Raw genomic sequence first — 26,457 nt, 5'->3', positions numbered from 1 at the left:
ATAGGATGTGATCCTGTGATGATGGGAGTGATAGTAGCAGTGCTATGTGGGATGTGATCCTGTGATGATGGGAGTGATAGTAGCAGTGCTATATAGGAGGTGATCCTGTGATGATGGGAGTGATAGTAGCAGTGCTATGTAGAAGGTGATCCTGAGATGATGGGGGGTAATAGTGGCAGTGCTATATAGGAGGTGATCCTGAGATGATGGGAGTGATAGTAGCAGTGCTATATAGGAGGTGATCCTGTGATGATGGGAGTGATAGTAGCAGTGCTATGTGGGATGTGATCCTGAGATGATAGGAGTGATAGTAGCAGTGCTATATAGGAGGTGATCCTGTGATGATGGGAATGATAGTAGCAGTGCTATATAGGAGGTGATCCTGTGATGATGGGAGTGATAGTAGCAGTGCTATGTAGGATGTGATCCTGAGATGATAGGAGTGATAGTAGCAGTGCTATATAGGAGGTGATCCTGTGATGATGGGAGTGATAGTAGCAGTGCTATATAGGGGGTGATCCTGAGATGATGGGAGTGATAGTAGCAGTGCTATATAGGATGTGATCCAGAGATGATGGGAGTGATAGTAGCAGTGCTATATAGGAGATGATCCTGAGATGATGGGAGTGATAGTAGCAGTGCTATATAGGAGGTGATCCTGTGATGATGGGAGTGATAGTAGCAGTGCTATGTAGAAGGTGATCCTGAGATGATGGGGGGTTATAGTGGCAGTGCTATGTAGGATGTGATCCTGAGATGATGGGAGTAATTATAGCAGTGCTATGTAAGATGTGATCCTGAGATGATGGGAGTGATAGTAGCAGTGCTATATAGGAGGTGATCCTGAGATGATGGGGGGTAATAGTAGCAGTGCTATATAGGAGGTGATCCTGAGATGATGGGAGTGATAGTAGCAGTGCTATATAGGAGGTGATTCTGAGATGATGGGAGTGATAGTAGCAGTGCTATGTAGGATGTGATCCTGTGATGATGGGAGTGATAGTAACAGTGCTATAAAGGAGGTGATCCTGTGATGATGGGAGTGATAGTAGCAGTGCTATATAGGAGGTGATCCTGAGATGATGGGAGTGATAGTAGCAGTGCTATATAGGAGGTGATTCTGAGATTATGGGAGTGATAGTAGCAGTGCTATGTAGGAGGTGATGCTGTGACGATGGCAGTGATAGTAGCAGTGCTATATAGGAGGTGATCCTGAGATGATGGGAGTGATAGTAGCAGTGCTATATAGGAGGTGATTCTGAGATGATGGGAGTGATAGTAGCAGTGCTATGTAGGATGTGATCCTGAGATGATAGAAGTGATAGTAGCAGTGCTATATAGGAGGTGATCCTGAGATGATGGGAGTGATAGTAGCAGTGCTATGTAGGAGTTGATGCTGAGATGATGGGGGGTAATAGTGGCAGTGCTATGTAGGATGTGATCCTGAGATGATGGGAGTGATAGTAGCAGTGCTATGTAGGAGGTGATGCTGAGATGACGGGGGGTAATAGTGGCAGTGCTATGTAGGATGTGATCCTGAGATGATGGGAGTGATAGTAGCAGTGCAATATAGGATGTGATCCTGAGATGATGGGAGTGATAGTAGCAGTGCTATATAGGAGGTGATCCTGTGATGATGGGAGTGATAGTAGCAGTGCTATGTAGGATGTGATCCTGTGATGATGGGAGTGATAGTAGCAGTGCTATGTAGAGCGTGTGGCATGGGAGCTACCTGGCATGGGCTACAGTGGCAGGAGGCGTGGAGGTGGCAGCCCTCTCCCTGCCTGTGCCTCCTCCTTGTGCTGTATGTGCCAGTGTGCACTGAGCTGCCGATCACCAGGGGGACCCGGAGAGCTCTGCTGCTGCTGCTGCTGCTGGAGAACAGGCACACAGCCGGAATGCGCTCATTGAGCATCTGCTGGTGGATGTGATCGCAGGAGATCGGCCTTGGATCAGATCGTGGATCTATAGATCGCTCTCTCACCACTGTGATAACCTGGAGACACCGGATCGCACTTGCTGCCTCTGTTTTCTTCATGTGAACAGCCTGATCTATTTTCCTCTTTGAATTGGGATTATTCTTCCTGACAGACTTCTGCCTTCCTCCCCCACCTGAAGTAGAACTCTGCCCTCCTCTTCCTCCTTCATCTCTACTCTTCTTCCCTCCTTGTGTCTAATAACTAAACATCAGCACCAGCCCTTCCTTGCTCCTCTGTGACCCCAGCACCCCTTGTCCAGGTGAGTTGTGTCTTTTCTGCACTTTCTCCTCCGCTTTTCTTGTGTTCCGGGAATGCATGGGTTACACTGTCCTCCCGTGGTGTGATCGTGGGAGCCGATAATGGGATGAGCTAGGAATCTGTGCCCACAGCTGCCTCTGGATTCTGGAAGTTTTAGGCGTGGTCATCTGGAACTCTGCTTACTGTGCTGAGGAGCTTGGGGTTGTGCTGCCCCTGCCCAGGGTGTGAGAACATAGGTGACCAGGGGGTGAGAACATGGGTGACCAGGGTGTGAGTGCATGGGTGACCAGGGGGTGAGAACATGGGTGCCCCAGGGGGTGAGAGCATGGGTGACCAGGAGATGAGAACATGGGTGCCCCAGGGGGTGAGTGCATGGGTGACCAGGGGGTGAGAACATGGGTGCCCCAGGGGGTGAGTGCATGGGTGACCAGGGGGTGAGAACATGGGTGCCCCAGGGGGTGAGAGCATGGGTGACCAGGGGGTGAGAACATGGGTGACCCAGGGGGTGAGAGCATGGGTGACCAGGGGGTGAGAACATGGGTGCCCCAGGGGGTGAGTGCATGGGTGACCAGGGGGTGAGAACATGGGTGACCAGGGGGTGAGTGCATGGGTGACCAGGGGGTGAGAGCATGGGTGCCCCAGGGGGTGAGAGCATGGGTGACCAGGGGGTGAGAACATGGGTGCCCCAGGGGGTAAGTGCATGGGTGACCAGGGGGTGAGAACATGGGTGCCCCAGGGGGTGAGAGCATGGGTGACCAGGGGGTGAGAACATGGGTGCCCCAGGGGGTGAGTGCATGGGTGACCAGGGGGTGAGAACATGGGTGCCCCAGGGGGTGAGTGCATGGGTGACCAGGGGGTGAGAACATGGGTGCCCAGGGGGTGAGTGCATGGGTGACCAGGGGGTGAGTGCATGGGTGCCCCAGGGGGTGAGTGCATGAGTGCCCCAGGGGGTGAGAAATGGGTTCCCCAGGGGGTGAGAACATGGGTTCCCCAGGGGGTGAGAATATGGGTGCCTCAGGGGGTGAGAGCATGGGTGCCCCAGGGTGTGAGAGCATGGGTGCCCCAGGGTGTGAGAGCATTGATACCCCAGGGGATGATAACATGGGTATCTAGAGGGTGAGAATATGGGTGCCCACGGGGTGAGAATATGGGTGTCCCAGGGGGTGAGAACATGGGTGTCCCAGGCGCTGAGAACATGGGTGTCCCAGGGGGTGAGCGCATGGGTGCCCCAGGGGGTGAGCGCATGGGTGCCCCAGGGGGTGAGTGCATGGGTGCCCCAGGGGGTGAATGCATGGGTGACCAGGGGGTGAGAACATGGGTGCCCCAGGGGGTGAGTGCATGGGTGCCCCAAGGGGTGAGTGCATGGGTGCCCCAGGGGATGAGTACATGGGTGCCCCAGGGGGTGAGAAATGGGTTCCCCAGGGGGTGAGAGCATGGGTGCCTCAGTGGGTGAGAACATGTGTGCCCAGGGTGTGAGAGCATGGGTGCCCCAGGGTGTGAGAGCATTGATACCCCAGGGGATGATAACATGGGTATCCAGGGGGTGAGAACATGGGTGCCCACGGGGTGAGAACATGAGTGTCCCAGGGGATGAGAACATGGGTGCCCAGGGGGTGATAACATGGGTTCCCCAGGGGGTGAGAGCATGGGTGAGGTGTGTTGGTGCCCTTAAATGCCAAAGCAAGCCACATGTGACTTATATAAAGGTAAAGTGTAGGAAACGTAGGGTAGAAATTGATGGGAGGGCTGGGGTTGCAGTGATGAGGCTGGGGTGGGACACCATGTTATTCTGTGCTGGAGGAGCCCTGCCCAGTCAGGAATTGCTACATTGTCTTCTGATAGATATGTTGTAGATAGGGGATAAGAGAGATGTGGTCATTGAGTATGGGATCATACAGAAGGTTCAACATGCTTCTGCTGCCCACAGGACGACACACAGAACACTTGCTATAGAATGTCTTCAACCTTCAGAGACTCCATAGGTAGAAGTGTCCTCCTGGCCTGCAGGCTGTACATCTGATCCATCATGGTTCATGCCCAAGTCAATTATCAAAGGAGAAATGTTGGGGTACATGTATGCAGAGGAGGCTGGCTTGGAAGCTATACCATTACTCATCATAGACAATTAGCATCATGTGAATCTTCTCATTACTGTACCGTAATTATAATTAGGACATGTGCTCTAGAGATATTGCTGCAATGTTATATATAGAAATGGAATGCAAGTTCTGATTTCAAAGAGTCAAAGCCATCAATAGTAAGCAGGGATGGGATTACTCCTTGTAACGTGAATTACACAGATTGTAGCCAGCAGAAGATGGGCACACCATGGGGCTTCATTCAGGAGACGAGCTCTGGGTTATGGTGGGAACACTACAGCATGAATAGACCTGGATAGGTCTTATTTTCCTAATACATAATAACTAATAGTAAGTAATGTGCTGCGGACACACACAGATATGGTGGAACATATAAGTGACCCAATGTGTAGAGGGGATGATGCCCGGAGCCGAACTACCTCCTGGCTGAGGTGACAGTATCAGGCTGATTATCTTCTGGATCAGATATTTCTCCAGCACAGGCTCTGCGTTATATAATTGCACTCTCTGATCTTTCCTAATCACATCAATAAGCTCATTTCACATCATGGGGATGGTTTGAAGTTTGCAAACAGTGGCCTAGATTCTGAAGATGGCAGCTGAGGGAAGTAATGCTATGCAGCTGGAGGATGAGCAGATGCCTCCTCATCTGGCACAGCACCCATGGTATGGCTCTACCTCACTGATCATTTAGTGCATTGATCTGATGGATTCTACTAAAGACGCTTTTCTTCTGATTTCAGACATTTGATTAATTTAAGTAAAGTCACTGGAAATAGAAGTGTGACCAGGCAATGTCTAAAGTGTTTCCACAGACGTCCTAATAAAAGTGCTTAGAACCTCAGAGGAACAGCATTTAGAAAGGCTCTAACCACAAAGATCACTTTGAATCTGCTTACACCACCACTCAGTAACCAAGTGCTGCTTCAGGCCGTAGGCATTTCATGAGCAATTATCCAGTGGAGCTATTTATGCACAAAGTGTTCTTCAAGGTTAGGACCTCATCAATAAAAGCCCTTTATGTGGTTCTGAGTCCGGCACTGTGCTACTCAGGGGTCTAATACTGTAAACATCAAGTGTGAAGACCCCTCTCTGACTGACGTGTGAGGGAAGGGTGGAGGAACCACAAAATGGCCGGCGCCTCTTTTTTTTAGCTTCCTGAGACGTCAGAGAACCACTAAGCACACAATCTGTGCTCTGGCAGGATAAATGGCAGAAATTGCGCGGTATTAAGGATAGTGCGTCCCTGCCCTTCTGAATACATGACATGTAATAATATCAGATTTCCAAAAATCTTAGAGTAATGGAGAATTCTTGTTTATTGGTGTGCTGAGTTCTCACTGATGAGCCTCGGCGCCCGTCCTTAGGAGAGTGTTTCCTCTGGCTACTCAGAGTAACAATAGCTACGTTGGGGTTCGTTGCAGCGGAGGCAAGCAGATGCGTCCTCTCATTTTCCTGCTTGTACTGGAAAAACAAAAGCTAAATCTCCCTCCGGCAAGTCTATCAGTAGTGATAAGGGCCATCCAAGGATATGTTTACACCATGCGCTTTTAACGTGTTTTTATTGGAGTTTTTTTATGCTCATTTTTTCCGCAAAACCGGTGTTTTCTGTCCCATCAAAGTGACTGAAATTTCAGAAATCTCATGCACCTGCTGCTTACTGTTTCCTTGCAGATATAAAGCAGTTTCAGATCTCAACATGTCAATTCTTGCAGTGTTTTTCACCGATTCAAATCAATGCGAAAAAATTGCATCAAGGAATGCATGTGAATTATACCCAGCGTTTTTCCTGCCAACACTCCAGGATTTGCAGCAGATTTTAGGGCATGTGACCTAATGCTCACTTCACCCTACATGTGCCCTCCATGTTTTATTTTTGTTTTCCTTGATACCAATTTATGAAAAAAACTAAAGGTGATTGTCAAGTTGCCTAGTAAGACTTGGGGTGTAAGAACCCTCTCCTCCATTTCCTGGTGGCTCCTTTTCATTAGATTGATGTGAACAGACAGATGCTGATGAGTGACATCACCAGATATGTCCCCACGTCACCCACTACTTTTATATATCCTGGAAACAGAAGATAAAAAAGATTGAGGTGAAAATTTCCGCTGCACCTTTTTCTTCATTCTACATTATGAAATTGCATGTAAAATGAATAATTATACTTTTGGGCATAGGAGCTTACATAACTTGCTCATCTTGTTAATTAATGCATCTTTTTAGTTTCCATGCCAAATTCTCATTTCAGTAATGACTGAGCTGGAGTCTTCTTCCTGTTTTCTTCAGGTTTATTGCCTTGTGTTTCTATGAATTATCGTAATCCAATTTTTCCATCTGCTACAATGCAATGTGCTACTGTATACAGTGATGCTAGGTTACTGGATACTTGAGTATCAGAAGTACCCACAAATTGGAAGCTTGTGAGTATTTACATCTTGTATATACAGTGGGGAAAAAAAGTATTTAGTCAGTCAGCAATAGTGCAAGTTCCACCACTTAAAAAGATGAGAGGCGTCTGTAATTTACATCATAGGTAGACCTCAACTATGGGAGACAAACTGAGAAAAAAAAATCCAGAAAATCACATTGTCTGTTTTTTTTTCATTTTATTTGCATATTATGGTGGAAAATAAGTATTTGTTCAGAAACAAGCAATCAAGATTTCTGGCTCTCACAGACCTGTAACTTCTTCTTTAAGAGTCTCCTCTTTCCTCCACTCATTACCTGTAGTAATGGCACCTGTTTAAACTTGTTATCAGTATAAAAAGACACCTGTGCACACCCTCAAACAGTCTGACTCCAAACTCCACTATGGTGAAGACCAAAGAGCTGTCAAAGGACACCAGAAACAAAATTGTAGCCCTGCACCAGGCTGGGAAGACTGAATCTGCAATAGCCAACCAGCTTGGAGTGAAGAAATCAACTGTGGGAGCAATAATTAGAAAATGGAAGACATACAAGACCACTGATAATCTCCCTCGATCTGGTGCTCCACGCAAAATCCCACCCCGTGGGGTCAAAATGATCACAAGAACGGTGAGCAAAAATCCCAGAACCACGCGGGGGGACCTAGTGAATGAACTGCAGAGAGCTGGGACCATTGTAACAAGGCCTACCATAAGTAACACACTACGCCACCATGGACTCAGATCATGCAGTGCCAGACGTGTCCCACTGCTTAAGCCTGTACATGTCCGGGCCCGTCTGAAGTTTGCTAGAGAGCATTTGGATGATCCAGAGGAGTTTTGGGAGAATGTCCTATGGTCTGATGAAACCAAACTGGAACTGTTTGGTAGAAACACAACTTGTCGTGTTTGGAGGAAAAAGAATACTGAGTTGCATCCATCAAACACCATACCTACTGTAAAGCATGGTGGTGGAAACATCATGCTTTGGGGCTGTTTCTCTGCAAAGGGGCCAGGACGACTGATCCGGGTACATGAAAGAATGAATGGGGCCATGTATCGTGAGATTTTGAGTGCAAACCTCCTTCCATCAGCAAGGGCATTGAAGATGAAATGTGGCTGGGTCTTTCAACATGACAATGATCCAAAGCACACCGCCAGGGCAACGAAGGAGTGGCTTCGTAAGAAGCATTTCAAGGTCCTGGAGTGGCCTAGCTAGTCTCCAGATCTCAACCCTATAGAAAACCTTTGGAGGGAGTTGAAAGTCCGTGTTGCCAAGCGAAAAGCCAAAAACATCACTGCTCTAGAGGAGATCTGCATGGAGGAATGGGCCAATATACCAGCAACAGTGTGTGGCAACCTTGTGAAGACTTACAGAAAGCGTTTGACCTCTGTCATTGCCAACAAAGGATATATCACAAAGTATTGAGATGAAATTTTGTTTCTGACCAAATACTTATTTTCCACCATAATATGCAAATAAAATGAAAAAAAACCAGACAATGTGATTTTCTGGATTTTTTTTTCTCAGTTTGTCTCCCATAGTTGAGGTCTACCTATGATGTAAATTACAGACGCCTCTCATCTTTTTAAGTGGTGGAACTTGCACTATTGCTGACTGACTAAATACTTTTTTTCCCCACTGTATACATTCATCTTATTTAATTTCTTTAATTAAGATCTTTTATTTCTAAACCTGGATCCAAGCTATGTGGTATTGAGGTCAAAATATTGATACACATGGCTTGTCACCCTGTTTTGGGTGATTGTGTGTGTAACAAGATGGTACGGAGTGGTAGTCATGGGCGAGTCTACTAGGTCACAGTCAGTGAGCACCCTGGCCCCTTGCACATGTAAAGACAGATCAAGTCCCAGCCCTATGGCACAGTTGGTTACCTCTGGCACACGATTGCTCTCCATACTGGAATGGCTTCCTCTGGATGCATCATCAGCTTCATCAGCTCCCATTCGGTTCCTGGGAGCAAACAGTCCTTTGATGGGCACTCACAAAGTTCCAGGGCCTGTTCCCACTGCCCAGCAGTCCTTGGCAGCACTTTCTCCTCTCCAGAGGTATATTATGTTCCCAAGCAAGCAGAGCTTCCTGCCCTGGGCAAGCCTGCCCAGGCACTGACTGGGAACAGGAACTTTCTGCCTCTTTGAGGCTGCTAATCCAGCCGTCTTAGTTAACACTTCCTATCCCTGAACTAATCACATACATGTTGCACATTCCTGTACATGCACAATATTAACAGTAGTACAATCTCAAACATACAGACATGTTAATAAAGCAGTAATGCACAAGCTATTCTATTATTTCTAAACAATGTTTTTCGGTGATTCCTTTGTTTCCCCGTTCATACTGCACCCACACACACAAATGATACACCATTTGAACAATAAACTTGCTCCCTTCAGCAAGAAAATAGCCAAACAAACCACACATCTACGATTTGATCACAAAATACAGTTTAAACATACATTTTCATAAACCTGCAGTAAGGAAAAATGACCTGCAGGTGGCACCACAGTACCCCAAAGCACACTACCAACACATTTGTAAACATGTACTGCTTTTTGGCTGATTACTTCGCCCCACACACACACATGATATACCATTTGAAAGGTAAACTTGCTCCCTTCAGCAAGAAAGGAGCCAAACAAACCATTTATTGTATTACCAATCTACATATATAAATACCTGTCTGTGTTCATCAGCTCATGACCAGCTTGCTTTTTCTGAAATTGCCTGCACCCTCGACGACAAATGTGTGAAAATTTTGCACGGGCCAAGCTAGTTGTTTATATATTGACTTATAGCCAAACTGTCAGGGCACCGCATGGGGCACACATGCCCGGCATGTAGGAGAGAGGAGTTATATGAGGGTGCCCGCCACCTCCTTACATGTGTACAGTCATTTTTGACTTTTTTTAAAGTGTTTTTAATTACTTTTTATAGCTTGCATTAATAAAAAATGTATTTAGATATCTTTTCGGGTGATCCTGTTTTGTGTAGCATGCTGTTTCAATGTTGCCTTGCTTATATTGTACTTTTTTTGCTATAGGTGATCCCAAAATTATTTACTGTGGTGCCCTCTGATCCCTGTCACCTTGTGAATATACCAATATCAGAAAAGCATTCATCAGTTCTATGTTAGCTTTCTATTCAGCCATCATTATTCTCAAACTTATCATTCTAGGCACACCCAAAGTAGAATTACAGTGTAACCGTCATTTTAATTTTTATTTCATTAATCAATAATACAGTTCAGATAAAAGTATGACATTTTGTAATGTGTCTTACCAGAGAAATCTGCCTTTTCTTCTCATGGTTTGATCTTTCACTCTCAATTCTGGGGTAAAATCTGTCTTTTGTGAATACAAACTTTCTCATTACCGAGATAGGGGATGACAATGAAAATTCTATGAAAATGGGAGGAGGGAGAAGCTAGAGGGAGGCACAGACATTCTGCTGCAAGTTCGCCTGAAATGAGTTGCACTTATTTTTGTTACCATAGATTTAAATTGTAACTACTGTCTATTTTCAAATCAACTTGCAGCAGAATATCTATTTCTGCCTCCAGCCCGTCCCCATTCCACCCTCACATTATCGTACAATCTCATTAGGAGCAACTACTTTCTTCTCCAGGACTTATCTTTCAATCTCAAGTCAATGGTAAACCCTGTGTTCAATGTATACAGATTTTCACTTTACTGGTATAGGAGACGACAGTAGCTCCTAATGAGATTATATGACGACAGGAGGGGGAAAGTGGGATGAGCTGGAGGCAGACATTTCTACTGCAAGTTCATCTGAAATTATAGTTAGAATTTAAATATATGATAAAAGAAAGTTACAGTATAACTGTCATTCCAGGAGAACTTGCAGCATAATATCTGTGTCTGCCTCTAGCACTTCCCTATTGGTCATGAGTGGCTTGACACAAGGAATGCGACACTTGTAGCCCATGTCTTGGATACGTCTGTGTGTGGTGACTCTTAAAGCAATGACTCTAACAGCAGTCCACTCCTTGTGAATATCCCCAAAATTTTTGAATGGCCTTTTCTTAACAATCCTTTCTAGGCTGCGGTTATCCCGACTACTTGTGCACATTTTTCTACCACACTTTCCTTCCACTCAACTTTCCATTAATATGCTTGGATACAGCACTCTGTGAACAGCCAACTTCTTTAGCAATGACCTTTTGTGGCTTACCCTCCTTGTGGAGTGTGTCAGTAACTGCCTTCTGGACATCTGTCAAGTCAGCAGTCTTCCTCATGATTGTGGAGCCCACTGAAACAGACTAAGGGACCTTTTTAAATGCGTAGGAAACCTTTGCAGGTGTTTTTGTTAATCTAATTTACTGAGATAATGACTTTTGGGTTTTGATTGGCTGTAAGCCATAATCATCAACAATAACAGAAATAAACACTTGAAATTGAAATAGATCACTCTGACTCTATATGAGTTTCACTTTTTGTATTGAAGAACTGAAATAAATTAACTTTTAGATGATATTCTAATTTTGTGAGAAGCGCCTGTATTTAGTTATTCTGTTTGATGAAAAAAAAAACACAGACAACCACACTGCGAAGAATAGAGACCTCAGGATGTAAATATCAGTAATATAGCAAAATAAATGAGATTTATGTTTGACTTTCTATCTCATCCTACCTACAGTCAGTGAACATGTACAGTATCAACTTGTCATATTATTTATTGACAACACTGAGAAATGACGAAAAAGAACCATTTCACCCTAAGATAGGTACACATATTTGGTATCACTGCGTCCGTAACGACCTGCCCTATAAAACAGTCCCATTAGTTAATCCCTTTAGCGAACCCCTTAAAAAATAAAAATAAAAAACGAAGCAAAAAATAATGATTTATTATCATACAGCCGAACAAAAAGTGCAATAACGCGAGACCAAAAAGACGCATATAAATATCCATGGTACCGCTGAAAGCGTCATCTTGTCCCGCAAAAAACGAGCCACCATACAGCATCATCAGTGAAAAAATAAAAAAGTTATACCTCGCAGAATAAAGTGATGCAAAAATAATTATTTTTTATATAAAATAGTTTTCATTGCATAAAACCGACAAAACATAAAAAAAGACCTAAATGAGATATCGCTGTAATCGTACTGACCCAAAGAATAAAAGGGCTTTATCAATTTTTTCACACGCGGAACGGTGTAAGCGCACCCCCCCAAAAGAAATTCATGAAACGCTGGTTTTTGTTCATTCTGCGTCCCAAAAATCGGAATAAAAAGCGATCAAAAAACGTCACGTGCCCGAAAATGGTACCAATAAAAACGTCAACTCGTCCCACAAAAAATAAGACCTAAAATGACTCGGTGGGTCAAAATACGGAAAAATTATAGCTGTCAATATGTGGTGATGCAAAAACTATTTTTACAATAAAAAGCGTCCTTTAGCGTGTGACAGCTGCCAAACATAAAAACCCTCCATAAATAGTAAATCAAACCCCCCCCGTTATCACCCCTATTAGTTAGGGAAAAATAATAAAATTAAAAGAAAATGTATTTATTTCCATTTTCCCATTAGGGTTAGGGTTAGGGCTAGGGCTAGGGTTAGGGCCAGGGCTAGGGTTAGGGCCAGGGCTAGGGTTAGGGCTGAGATTAGGGTTAGGGGTGTGTTGTGGTTAGGATTGGAGTTAGGATTGGGGATTTCCACTGTTTGGGCACATCAGGTGCTCTCCAAATGCAACATGGCGTCTGATCTCAATTCCAGCCAATTCTGAGTTGAAAAAGTCAAATGGTGGTCCTTCCCTTCCAAGCTCTGCCATGCACCCAAACAGTGTTTTAGGACATTGCAAAACAACTTTTGGGGTCCAATTTCTCCTGTTACCCTTAGGAAAATAAAAAATTGGGGGCAAAAGTATCATTCTTGTGGAAAAAAATGATTTTTTTATTTTCACGCCCGGGCGTTATAAACTTCTGTGAAGCCCTTGGGGGTTCAAAGTTCTCACCACACATCTAGATAAGTTCCTTGGGGGGTCTAGTTTCCAAAATGGTGTCATTTGTGGGGGGTTTCCACTGTTTTGGTACATCAGGGGTTTTCCAATCGCGTCATGGTGTCCGATCTCAATTCCAGCCCAAAACGTCAAATGGCACTGCTTCCCTTCCGAGCTCTGCTATGCGCCCAAATAGTGGTTTACCCCCACATGTGGGGTATCAGCGTACTCAGGACAAATTTCACAATAACTTTTAGGGTCCTGCTACCCTTGGGAAAATAAAAATTGGGGGTGAAAAGATCATTTTTGTGGAAAAAATATGATTTTTTAATTGTACCGCTGTACGTTATAAACTTCTGTGAAGCCCTTGTGAGTTCAAAGTTCTCACCACATATCTAGATAAGTTCCTTGGGGGGTCTAGTTTCCAAAATGGGGTCCCTTGTGGGGGGTTTCCACTGTTTAGGTACATCAGGGGCTCTCCAAACGTGACATGGTGTCCGATCTGAATTCCAGCCAAGTTTGCATTGAAAAAGTCAAATGGCGCTCCTTCCCTTCTGAGCTCAGCCATGCGCCGAAACAGTGGTTCCCCCCCACATATCAGGTATCAGCGTACTCAGGACAAATTGCACAATAACTTTTGCAGTCCAATTTCTCCTGTTACCCTTGGTAAAATAAAAAAAATTGAATCTGAAGTATTTTTTTGTGAAAAAAAGTTAAATGTTCATTTTTTTTTTAAATATTCAAAAAATTCCTGTGACGCACCTAAAGGGTTAATAAACTTCTTAAATGTGGTTTTGAGCACCTTAAGGGGTGCAGTTTTTAGAATGGTGTCACTTTTTGGTATTTTCTATCATATAGACCCCTCAAAGTGGCTTCAAATGTGATGTGGTCCGTAAAAATAAAATGATGTTGCAAAAATGAGAAATCGCTGGTCAATTAACCCTTATAACTTCCTAACAAAGAAAAAATTTTGGTTCCAAAATTGTGCTGATGTAATGTAAACATGTGGGAAATGTTACTTATCAAGTTTTTTGTTTGCTGTATCTCTGTGATTTAAGGGCATAAAAATTCAAAGTTGGAAAATTGCGAAATTTTCAAAATTTTCACCAAATTTCCGTTTTTTTCACAAATAAATGCAAGTTATTTGAATTAAATTTTACCACTAACATGAAGTACAATATGTCACGAGAAAACAAGGTCAGAATAACCGGGATCCATGGAAGCGTTTCAGAGTTATTACCTCGTAAAGGGACAGTGGTAAGATTTGTAAAAATTGGCCCGGTCATGAACATGCAAACCACCCTTGGGGCTTAAGGGGTTAATCATATAGTTTGTATCTGTATTAAAAACGTATGAAACACCTTACCACTTTATCATTGCTCTTTTTTGCGTATTTTTCTACCTTCACTGTATTTTTTAAACTGTTATCTTGTCCCTGTGGCAGTTCTGGGTACATACAATAAATGGGTGCTTTGAAGCTTGGAAGGATAGAATATATTTCTTACAGATTGCTTTCCATAGCATTGTAGTATCTTTATTTATCAGTGACCTTTTATATTTCCAGGTCATTTTGTCAGTGAAACATTTAGGATAAATCCCAAATTCCTGGAGGTTCGAAATCCAAGTGCAAGTTAATTTTATGTATTCAATCTATATGTCTGACTATACAAGCTAAGTTATACCCCCTATACTCAGTAAGTTTATCCCACCCTCATCCTTAGTGGTTTTCCACTTTTGATACTGGATATGTGCCTGCTTGTCTTGCCACAAAAATTGGACATTGCTTTTTCAGTCTCTGAATGTGTCACTCCTAGCCAGCTTTATGAAATGCCCTTTCTGCATCCAGTGTAACTAGGGCAGCTGCTTATTCCCCCTCTGTCCCAGCTCTTATCACAGACTTTGTGAATATTAATAACCACATAGGCCTATCTTTTGTGAACCAAATGTATGGCGCTGATATCCATCTAGACAATATGTTTGCCATTAGTTTCTTTATGTTTTTCACTTATATAGCATCATTAATTTCTACAGTGCTTTATCGGTATTGTCATGACTGTCCCTACTGCGGATCACTATTTAAATCCTCTTTCAGTATGTCAGTGTGAGAGAAAATTGGAGTACATGGATTAACCCATATCAACATGCAACACAGAGATTGTCCGTGGTGGGATTTGAACCCACAAACCCAGCTATTGAGCCACCATGACATGATTTTCAGATCTTGGTTAATAATGGAAATTAGCAAATGTGCGACTGGATTTTCCAGATTTCAATTACATTTTGGAAGCAGCTTAATGTAGACTGTGTAATAACCTGGTGGAAATATTAATCCATTGATTATTATGTTTAAGAGACATGATAAAGTAAAGGGAATTTGTTCATGCAATATCGTATTGAACTCTTGTGGATCATCCAGCTCCGATAATCCTTTTGCTTTTTGAATTTCCTCTGCTCTTATCGGCTCATTGATTCGTTCTAATTGTTTTCTGGCCATTACATTTAATCATGCTATTGCTAAACATTGCTTCCCCTGATTGTTATTGATCATGTTATCTGTGCATAGGTTGGAATAATAATCTCCCAGTATCCTATTAATGTCCCTTGGGTCAGATTTCGCAGAGGCGTCTTGCCTGCCCATTTTGCAAATGTTTTGAAAAGGTCTTTTCCCCATTTGTTAGATTAGCCATCGCCCCACTATATTCCAGTCACATTCGTGTAACACTCTCCCTCTACCTAACCACATTTCAAAATTCTTCTTGGTTGACAACCATCTTTCTCTTAACTGTAATGTCCGATATTATGAATACTTTTATATGAATTAAACATGTATTTTGGTTGCATTGGTGTTGATGCATAAAATAAATACCATTAAAATAACTGCTTAGCTATGGTTTGGTCTTCTATAATTGCACAGTTTATCTGACATTTTATTACGGGATGAATATCTTTAGAGATTCTTGTTTCAGGTCAATGAAGAATACAATATAAAATAAAGAAGATTAAAAAGGTAATGATCCTGACTGATCAATGATTATTTTCTCTTTATAAATACTAGTATCTTTTATACTTTAATTCAAAAGAAATGGTAAAGAAATAGATGACACAAAGAAAGACAACCTGAAATATCCTTCTGTGAAAATGATATTGCTTCAGAAAATATTGTGCCCCATTAGCTTGTATACTATACGCCAAACTGAGTAGTGGATTGCTAGACTGTGTTCATTTTGGGTTTACTGCTAAAATGTTAGATGCTGACCTATATAAGGAAAGACATTACAAAGAAGAGCAATTTCAATGTTGATTGTTGTAGTTTCCCTGCATTAAGTTAATTTCCTCTCATTTTCTAATTTGTCATGCTTTGAAATGAGTGGATTTGGCTATAAAGTAGTAATTTCTGAGTAATATACTGAGCATGAAGTAGATAATACATATCAATGTGTATCTTATTTGTTAATACAATGCTATGCATTGTGAAGAATTCATCAGAGAAAGAAAAAATGATTGATTCTACATTACATGGTGACATTAACAAAAGGTATATAAAATCATGTATGTGTTTTTGATTAAAATGATTATGAAAACCAAAGGACTTGGGAAAATTATCAAGAGCGTCAGAATTGGGACTTTAGCACCTTATATTTTGGTCAATGCAATTTTTTTTATTGAGAGGCGTGTGCTATTACTGAAAGGAAAGTGCTGTTATACTGAAGCATATATGTTTGGGAGCAGCAATAACATCTGAAAAAAGTAGGATGCACAATATGGGACCAAGAAATGCTGTAGTGTGCAGTGGATTGCACGACCTATGGCGTTGTGAACAGCTATGAAAGCAGCATCAGAACACAAATGGTTCCCATGTTGGTTTCCAAGAAACTGCAGCTGCACAGAGGCTAATAGTTATGAGCGAGCAATACACCAAGTATCAACTGGAGCAGGGTAAAGTATATCCACCCTGGTGTCTCAGAAATATTTCTCAAAAGTTCTCAATCGCACATCATCCAGCCGTCTGATAGGAGAATCTGATTTTCACTTATATCAGTAGAGGTTCTTGTGCTCAATCACAAGTGCCTACTAAAAAATGTGTTAGAATCATAGAATCATACAGTTGGAAGGGACCTCCTGGGCCATCTGGTCCAACCCCCCAAACTTAATGATCCAATCAGGGACTAACAGCAAACATTTTCTCATTTGTCAGGTTCAGTGACTTTTAAGCAGATTTAAAATGCATCATTATCGGCAGCACATTGTTTTTGAATATAGGCGATTGGCAATTGTTTCACTACCATGGTTAGATGATTGCATAGGCCTTCATGAGATGAGATACATTGCAATACCCAGTGTGAACTAGGCTATATTATCTATTATCCATATTATCAATGTCTAATGTGACCAAATGCTCATAGAAATAAAAAACTTACAATGGGAAGACTCAGAGGCAGCCATAACCTACAAAGGCATTGGCATCTTATAGAGGCTAATCACTTTGGATCATTTGCAGTGTTATTGCATTAGGGCATGTTTTTTGTCAAGTTTTTGCAGTTTTGAGCCTTTCTTGCAACGAATGCATCTTTCCATTGGTGACTTTTTTATTTTGACACCGTGAGCTGAGTGTAGGGGTCCCTAAATTTGTTGCTAATGTATTAACTCTTTCGCGCCAGAGCCTGTTTTTGCCTTCGAGATGGGCCAATTTTTTCAATTCTGACCAGTGTGATTTTATGAGGTAATAATTCTGCAACGCTTCAACATGTCACACTGATTCTGATATTGTTTTTTGTGACATTATACTTCATGTAAGTGGTAAAATTTGTTCAATATGACTTGTGTTTAAATCTGAAAATATCAGAAATTTTGCAAAAAAATTTTAAAATGTTGCAATTTTAAAACTTTTAATATTTGTGCATTTAAACCAGAGAGTTATGTCACCCAAAATAGTTAACAAATAACATGTCCCACATGTCTACTTTATATCAGTGCAATTTTTGAAAGTTTTTTTTTGTTATTAGGACATTATAATGGTTAAAAGTTGACAAGCGATTTCTCATTTTTCCAATAAAATTTCCCAAACCATTTTTTTAGGGACCACATCAGATATTCCATTCCACTTTGAGAGGTCTGTATGGCAGAAAATACCCAAAAGTGACAACATTCTAAAAACTGCACCGCTCAGTGTGCTCAAAACCACATTAATCAAGTTTATTAACCCTTCAAGGGCTTCACAAGAATTAATGAAATGTGGAAGGAAAAAATTAAAGTTTTACTTTTTCCCCACAAAAATTTTACTTTAGCCTTAAATTTTTCATTTTCACAAGGGAAGAAAATGCACAATAAAAATTTGTTGTCCGATTTCTCCTGAGTACGTTGATACCACATATGTGGTGGAAAGCTACTGTTTGTATACACGGCAGGACTTGGAAGGAAATGGGTACCATTTGACTTTTGGAATTCAAAATTGTCTGGAGTCGATAGCGGACACCATGTTGCATTTGGAGAGCCCCTGACATGCCTTAATAGTGGAAACCCCAACAAGTGACCCAATTTTGGAAACTAGGACCCTTCAAGGAATTTATCTTGATGTCTGAAGAGCACCTTGAACCTCCTGGGGCTTGACAGAATTTTATAATATTGAGCCGTCAAAATTAAAAAAAACATTTTACCACAAAAATGCTATATTAGCCCAAGCTTTTTCATTTTTGCAAGGGTAGCAAGAAAAAATGGACCCCAAAGTTTGTTGTGCAATTTCTCCTGAGTACACCAATACCTAATATGTGGACGTAAGACTACATTCAGCCACAGTGCAATGCTCAGAATGGAAGGAGCGCCATATTAGAGAGTAGACTTTGTTGGAATTGTTTGTGGGTGACATGTCACATTGTCAGAGCCCATGAGGTGCCAGAACAGCGTAAACCCCAAAAGTAACTGCATTTTACAAAATACTTCCCTAAATGCATTCATCTAGTGGTGCAGTAAGCATACTGACACCACAGCTGTTCCATAGAAATTTTTACCATGGGGCAGTGAAGAAAAAAATAATTACATTTTTACCATTAAATGATGTTTTAACCCCAGATGTTACATTGGGAAAATAGGTAGATAGGTACATGGTCAATACACCCACTTGTTGCGTTCTCGTGCGGTCGACAAGTAGGCAGACCCAAACAAAAGAAGTGCGGAAGTGGGCGAAGCTTCAGGGAGGACGTACGCAGCCCTCCACAGAGCCCTGGTACGCAAATGTGAACCTAGCCTAACTGATGTGACAGACGTGACTAAAGGATGTGACTATTATTAAATTATTAGTGAAACAATTGAGAAAAGCTTAACTTGAACTTTAGCCTAACCCTAACCGTAACCTAACCCTAACTTTAGCTTAACCCTAACTTTAGCTTAACCCTAACTTTAGCCTAACCCTAACTTTAGCATAACCCTAACCTTATAACCTCAACCTAACACTAACTTTAGATTAACACTGTCTCTAACTTTAGCCTAACCTTAATTATAGCCTAACACTAACCCTAACCTGCTGTATCTGTTTGATTTTTTTTTACTTTATAACAAGATCGCTGACGGACACAGCTGTTGCCAGCAGCACTTGTCACATGATTTCTCCTCTAATCTCTCACTGACAGGAGATCAGAGGAGAAACAGCATTTTTATGATGCAGATCACCTGGGAAAGTTTGTTGCTACTTCAAACTTTCCCAAGTGATTTTGTCTCATTGGCTGGAGTGAGGCTGACATCATAAGGACCTGAACCAATAGGTCTCGATGAGTTTGGGGGTCACAGCCAGCATTGTGCGCCGGAATTCCCACGTTATAAAGTACATGGGGGTCCTGATCAGCACAAAACCGCCGACTATAGACAAATGTCAGTGCTGCACAAAGCCCTGCTAGCGCCGACGCTTATCTACCGCTGGCGGTCACGAAGCATTTAAAGTACTCCACTATACTAATTTTATGCACACCAAAAATTTAAGAATTTTTTGTGAAACTGCAAAATATGCAACTTATTTTTCTCTAAAAAGTCACAAAAATGGGTAAAGAAAAAAACAACATTTTTTTATTTTGTGAAAAACTAGTGAACCATATGCGCCACGTTGATTAAATTTGTGCACAAAACTTAGGCAGACACCACAAGATAATAAAATATATTTTTACAAAAGTTTGGGAAGCATGATTTTGTGACACCTAAAAATATAAAAATATTATAGGTTTTCTTCATATACTCGTACTTGTTAGTGCTACCTTCCTCACAGGCTACGCAGCTCTCTTGTTCTCAAAATGGTGGCTGATGATAGAGCATATGACAAATTCACAGAAAAAGACCCCAATAAACCTATATTAAAAGATAACTTTCATTAATCAATCTAAAATTACCAACTGGTGCAAAGAAAACCAGTAGCGTCACCAAACATTGGACGCTAAATAGAAAAGGCCAAAGGCCCTATTCTAAAACTATATGCGCCCTACATGCCAGCGCAAGTTGGCATTCTATTCTTGCACAAATGGCGCCCCTGCTCACTGTTGGCTGTCCCTTCTTCCCCTTGACAACCCTGCATGGGTAGGGTGGAAAACTAATAGCAAGAGTAAAGTGTATCCATCATTATAGATACTATAAAAATGATATTTCTTCAATCAGAAAGACAGGGAAGAAAAAGGGCTGGCAGTAAATATAATGTATACTCTAGACAGAGGGCTAACTGTATAACTATCCCTGTCCTGTCCCTGCCTGTCAGCGGAGGTTGGCACACTTATTTGTTGACGAGATTGGTGATAAGCTCTTTAATGGACATTGACCCGAATCACCTGGATCAAACTGAACTGAATTATCTGAGATATACCTAGTTTGTGTATGTTAGACCTACATCACCATGCCTGGGGAATATCGGCGGTTCTATTTAACTTGCATTTTATTTTATATTTTTGAGTTCAAGGTTCTATAATATGGACTATTTGTTCCATTACCACCGCTATATTTGGTGTTCCATGTGTAATTAATCTTAAATAGGAGAGTAAACATATGTATTTGGCGTCTTTGATTACGAGGACCTTCTAGTAGGTCATGTGACCTCTCAGACGAATGAACACTTATACTCGGCGCCGTTAATCACAAAGACCTTCTATTTGATCATGTGACTTTGTAGACCTCAGGGATATGATTGACAATCTATACACACAGACTTGACGCTCAGCGTCCTCAGTATCCCTGGCAACAACCTAACGCATGCGCGTGTAATCTCCTCTGCCTGATATGTAGTCACTAATTGTATCGCGCTATGAAGCTTGTACTATTTCTATGGCATCAGCACATGCGCTTTGGGTACTTCCGGCTCAGCGGCCATACGCCGCTACCGAACACTTCCTCCATGCGGTGAGTCTCAGCAGCTGCTGTGAATTCTGTAATTATGTGCATATATTTATACCGGTTGGACTTGCATATCTCCTCACTTTCTCTTCCCCCTGATGAAGCCACTTTGGTGACGATACGCGTTGGGTGATGGGAGCGGCAGCTTCTACCTGTACACCAGTATTTATTTAATGGCTTCTTCTGTTCAGTGAGCATGTTCTCTTCTACTTGCGGTTTGGGGTGGCTTAGTATCGGTGGAGAGGGTGATTTTTTACATTTATAGATAGATATTGACTACCTTGGATACTTTTAAAAATCTTTTCTCCCTCCCCCCCTTACGTTTCAAATTGCAGCAGGATAATTTATTTCATTGCACATTGGCTATTGTACTGGCCTTGATATTAGTAAACTGCTATTCTCTATTTCAAACCTATCTGCGGTTTTTCATAGTCTTATTTTAGACTCTATATTTGAAGATATAAATTGCAGTAGGGTAATGGATTCTATATGACATATTGGTTATAGTACTGGCCTTGATGTGAACAACCTGATATTTGATGCCAACTCCAAACCCTATTGTGACGATCTATAGTCTTTGTATAGACTTTGTATTTGCTAGCTGTGAACCTTTATGCATATATATTATGATCTCTGTATGTGTACTTGTTATGTACTGGACTAACCATTATTAGGAATTAACGTGCCACTTGGACACATAGAATTGACGATTCTGTCTATCTATCATCTTTGCCTATTTTTGATATATTGCAGGCTATACTGACTACTAAATAGACAATCAAATTTTATATTAGGTGTTATACAGGGTTGCTTGCTGCCCCCTGGTATATGGGTTACGTGTGTAACTTTTGTATTTTTAACTGTTTTTATATTTGTGGTGCTTTTTTGTATGTCCTATGGAATAAAATTGTGATTTCTAAGGTGATCCCTACTTCTGTTTGTCTTCTTTCCCCTTTTGTTTATTTGAATTGTTAAAAAGCACAGATACTGCCTCCCATTATTTATCCAAACGCATATGATCAGACCTGTATATCAGACCTGTATATACCTATATATGTTGGAGGAGCATGTTAGGCTGTATATCAGCCTAACATGCTCCTCCAACAGCGGTCATTGATGGAACAGGTTGGTTGCACTAAGACGTTCTAAAAAAAAAAGGTCCACAACACATTTGTTATAAAGATATATATATAAGTGGCCAATCACTTCAAGTATGGTTCAAATAGACCATAGTATTTATGAAGGGTAACTAAAAATAGAGCTTGACAGCTAAACGGACAAACTACAAAAACATACAAATAATGAGCTGTAAATACAATTATGTAAACCAACCGTTCAGCCAAAATCACAGAACTCGTCATCTACCCTGGGTGATTGTAAATCAGACTAATAAACTTTCTGCAGCAAGGTAAGAAAGTAGCAAAGGAGGAAAAAAGTTTAGTGAAAAATCAACAATTCCATAAAAACCTGTAGGTTAATGAACCACAGCAACAGATTTCACACATACTCCTTGCTTGGAAGTAGGTAAGGAAGTAGTTATACTGCTTCTTTGCTCTACACTGAAGAAGACAACACTTAATGGATGTATAAATCAAAACTTTATCAAACCAATCAGAATGCGATTATCAGCTCTCAGAAGTACAAGGACCCAGAAACAAATAAGAAATTTTGGGAGAAGATGTAAAACAAGAAAAAAAATAAATAAAAATATAAGAAATAATGATGGGTATTGGGTTGGTGGTTCATTTTGTCCCTGCCTTTAATATGAAGTGATAGGAGTCTGCCTCTCAGAACCAACTACTGAACACAGCAACAACTATAACCAATAAGCAAAATAATGGCAACTTAACTAAAGTTCCAATACTGATAAATAAATGTAGATTTTCTACAAACAAAAATCAGCAAATAACAATGGGTTAAAAATTAAAGAGGTTATTCATTACTTTAAAGGAACATTGTTCAATGTGGCCAAGGTAATGAAAAATTAAGAAACAAAATCACTCCTACATTCTTCTGTTGACATCCTCACCTGGCTTTCTCTTGGCGGTGATGTCATTGCTGTTGATTTACTGCAACATTGATATTTCATCCGAGCAGGAACAAGCACCAAGCAAATTTCCTTTTCAATCACAAGGCCATTAACAGAAATTCTTCTCTGAGGGCATTCAGTATTTCCCTGGTATGACATTGCCCAATCGTAAGAAGGCAGCGTAATGCCGGGGAAAAAGCCAGTGCCCACAATTAAGGTCAGGAGAGACTTTTCCAACATGATCTGGTGAGACCTCTGGTGTCTCAATTTATCTCACTGATAACTCTTCACTTAAGTCACTTCATGTCATTACAGCTGCTAGAGAAGAGAAGACAGGCAGCAAGCCAGCATTGAAGGTGGTAGTGGAAGCAGCATTTGTGGCATAGAACATTATGGAGGTAGTCGAGGTATTAAGGAGTCATGCCCCAATACCTGTAGTACGTACACAGCATTGTACTGTATGTGATAAACACTGCTGCCACAAGCAGCTGTCCTCTTCTCCTGGTGCTGGAATGCCAGAAAGTGATAGGATTGAGGCATTATCAGCAAGATAAAGTGAGAAATTTCAAGTCTCAGCAGATCATATTCTGTTGACAATTTGCTTTTCCCCCTGTAGGATGCTGCCTTCTCTTAATTGGGAAAAGTGATAGAGGGGAGAAGTAAATGCCTCAGACAAAATAGCCCATCTGCCTCTTTTTACTGATATATATAGGTGAAATTAAAAAGATATTGTGAAGGATCCTCAAGTGTTAACAAGTGTGTAGAGACAACAGGATGGCACAGAGAAACTCCTGAAAAAAAATCACCATAGTAAAGTGGAGCCTAAAACATTGTGTTATATCTGTTTTAAGTAGCATACAAGATATTGTTAGAATTTTAGCTAGAGCCATTTTGGTAGTTTGCGCAGAGGCAATTGGAATAAGTAGTGTTTTTTGCATGAGGAGACAGCAAATGCAAAGAAGCTACATAGGAAGGATATTAATGGAGGGGAAACTGAAAGAAACACATAAAATAATTACCCAGACAAATTGCAGTATTCATAAACTAACAATAGCAAATATGAATGATGTGAATTGCTGTATTGGGTGCAATGCCGGCGTGTTCAGGGAAAGTCGCTCCGGCACACAATGCTTTGTATAGCAGCAGCTTTATATAAATTACAGTTTTTGTAATTGACAAAGATAAATTGGCACTGACAAGGCTTGTTTTGTGCTATCCATAACTAGAGTCAGTTCAGCTTAGCAACAGTTTTTGGCACAGATAGCAGTGTCAACTGGCATGGTGAATTACAATTGATGGTCTCTACCGGCCCACAAATAATCATTAACCTGTAAAAGACTGATATAGAAGAATACGAATAGCAGGCTCTAGATTCCTCTGTTGGCATTACAACTACTTTAGTTCTATAACTCCCTCATCTCTGTACATAAATGTAATTAATAAAATTGTTTCTTCAATGGGTTCATGAGAAATTATCCGCCTCTCCATCGTCTTTGTTCTGTAAAGTAACATTAACTGCATCGGATAACAGGCTTCTCTGTGGAGTTGTAAGGCCGCTGCTCAATTTACTTAGCTTTATATTTCATTATCACATTTTAGAATACCTAATTGTGAATAAAAATGATTTAAATGTCAGTTAAAATGATCATTGCCTGTTCTGTACTAAAGCAGAGTATTATAGAACCCTGTGCTTCAGCAAGTCACAATCTGTACGCCCGCTCCATACACCAAACACGACATTTACCACTTGTATGGTGGATACTGAGATAAGATTTGCTGAGTTAATTTTTTTACTCTTTATTATTTGCTAGAAAAATGTGTCACCTAGAGGGTCCAAAAATGAGTAATTGTTAGACTGAATCTGAATGTTAGGGCTTGTGCAGACCAGCCTATTTTCATTCCGAGCGTGATCCGACAAAACATTGGATTGCACTTGGACTAATCTTATTCTATGGGGCCCTGCACATATCAGATGTTTGCCTCACACAAAGCCAAAAGCCGGTTCAAGGAAAAAAATTGCAGTATTCCCGAGTTTGTTTCGATTATCGGGCCACACTCGGCCATACAAGTCCATGAGTCCATGAAAAAAAAAATCGGACTGTACTCGGATGATTCCTGAGTGCAGTCCATTTGTACGTACTGACAGAATGGACTCCTTATCCAACAAAATCAGATCACACTATGATCACACTTTGAATGTGATTTGCATAATTAACCCAATTCTCCCAGATGATAAAATATACACTGGTGTGACCCTAGCTTCAGTAAGAGATCAGGATTTAAATTGCAACAGCAAGGAGAGATCGTGGAATTATGAAAATCACAGGATCAATAGACTTGATAATACTTTACAAGTGGTGAAACATGGGTACAAATGGTACCATGATAGTCTTTGAGAGCAGTGACATGAGGCCAAATCAAGAGAGGACCTGTAGCTGGCCATTAGGATAGTAACCCAATGACATGCAAATGTCTTCTGATCAGGCCTGGATTTAGGGGGGGGCCCAAGGGGCCCGGGCCCTGAGCCACCCACCATGCGGGGGCCTCCCACCAATATAGGGATAAGTATCTCAAAACATGTAAAATACATATCTCTCTTTGCTGTGAACAGTTTCTAATGATAAGGAACATTTTTAACAAAAGAGAAACTATTGAAAGTGTAGGGACCTGGCTCCGGTCCTACATCTCAGTGGCTGGCGCAGAGCAGCAGAATCATGGCACCTGCATCAGCTCCACTGACCTGGCTAGCCTGACTTCCTTAGTACCTGTACCTAATGCTTAGCTTATGGCATGCGGCAGCCAGGCTGTGTGGCAGTCTTCTCCGATCCCAACAGAAGCTTCTAGAGGCGCCGCGCTACCTATTCAGCTTTATTGCTCTCTCGGATTAGATCAGTTGAGAGTTTGTTCAGTTCAGCTACCTTCAAGGAAGGAGGTGTAGCCACGATGTCGGCACGAGAAGAGGATTCTCCACCGCTGAGCGCGGCAGGACTTCACTCTGGATCTTCAGTCACTGAAGATCCAGAGGTGAAGTGGTTCAGTCTTCACAGTGTCACAGTGGGTGAGTATGATCTCTGTCTGTGTGTCTGTGTGTGTATCTATCTTGCAGCTCCTGTCCTACACAGTACCATACTGTATATACAGGTCCACACTATATTGTGCATTACAGTGTGTCTGTGTATACTGTATGTATGTATGTGTACGTGTCACAACAACGCATTGGTCCTGCAGAGCTGACGCTACTAAGGTCCTTAAGCATGACTATCAGCAGATTAAAGATGTACTTAAACAGATTGCTGATGACTTTGAAGAAAAAAACTGTGTACGGTGTTAAGCAGAAGGACTGTTAAG

General features: G+C 41.5%; 1 protein-coding gene across 4 annotated transcripts in view; it reads left to right on the top strand.

Annotated features, from left to right (window-relative positions):
• The first annotated feature begins 1,773 nt into the window (after positions 1-1,773).
• Positions 1,774-26,457, top strand: part of LOC141099730 (poly(rC)-binding protein 3-like) — a 1,815,006-nt gene continuing 1,790,322 nt past the window's right edge. For 2 of the 4 annotated variants that reach the window (XM_073587737.1, XM_073587736.1), the window contains exon 1: positions 1,816-2,238. The gene's annotated coding sequence lies outside the window, so the exon portion shown is untranslated. Of the gene's footprint in view, positions 2,239-26,457 lie in introns of all 4 variants that reach the window. The other 2 variants (XM_073587731.1, XM_073587732.1) reach the window with 2 other exon arrangements.

Source organism: Dendrobates tinctorius, unplaced genomic scaffold (genome assembly GCF_039654945.1).
Source record: "Dendrobates tinctorius isolate UK_male_01 unplaced genomic scaffold, ASM3965494v1 ptg000102l, whole genome shotgun sequence".
NCBI lineage: Eukaryota > Metazoa > Chordata > Amphibia > Anura > Dendrobatidae > Dendrobates > Dendrobates tinctorius.
This window is presented reverse-complemented; position numbering and strand designations above follow the sequence as displayed.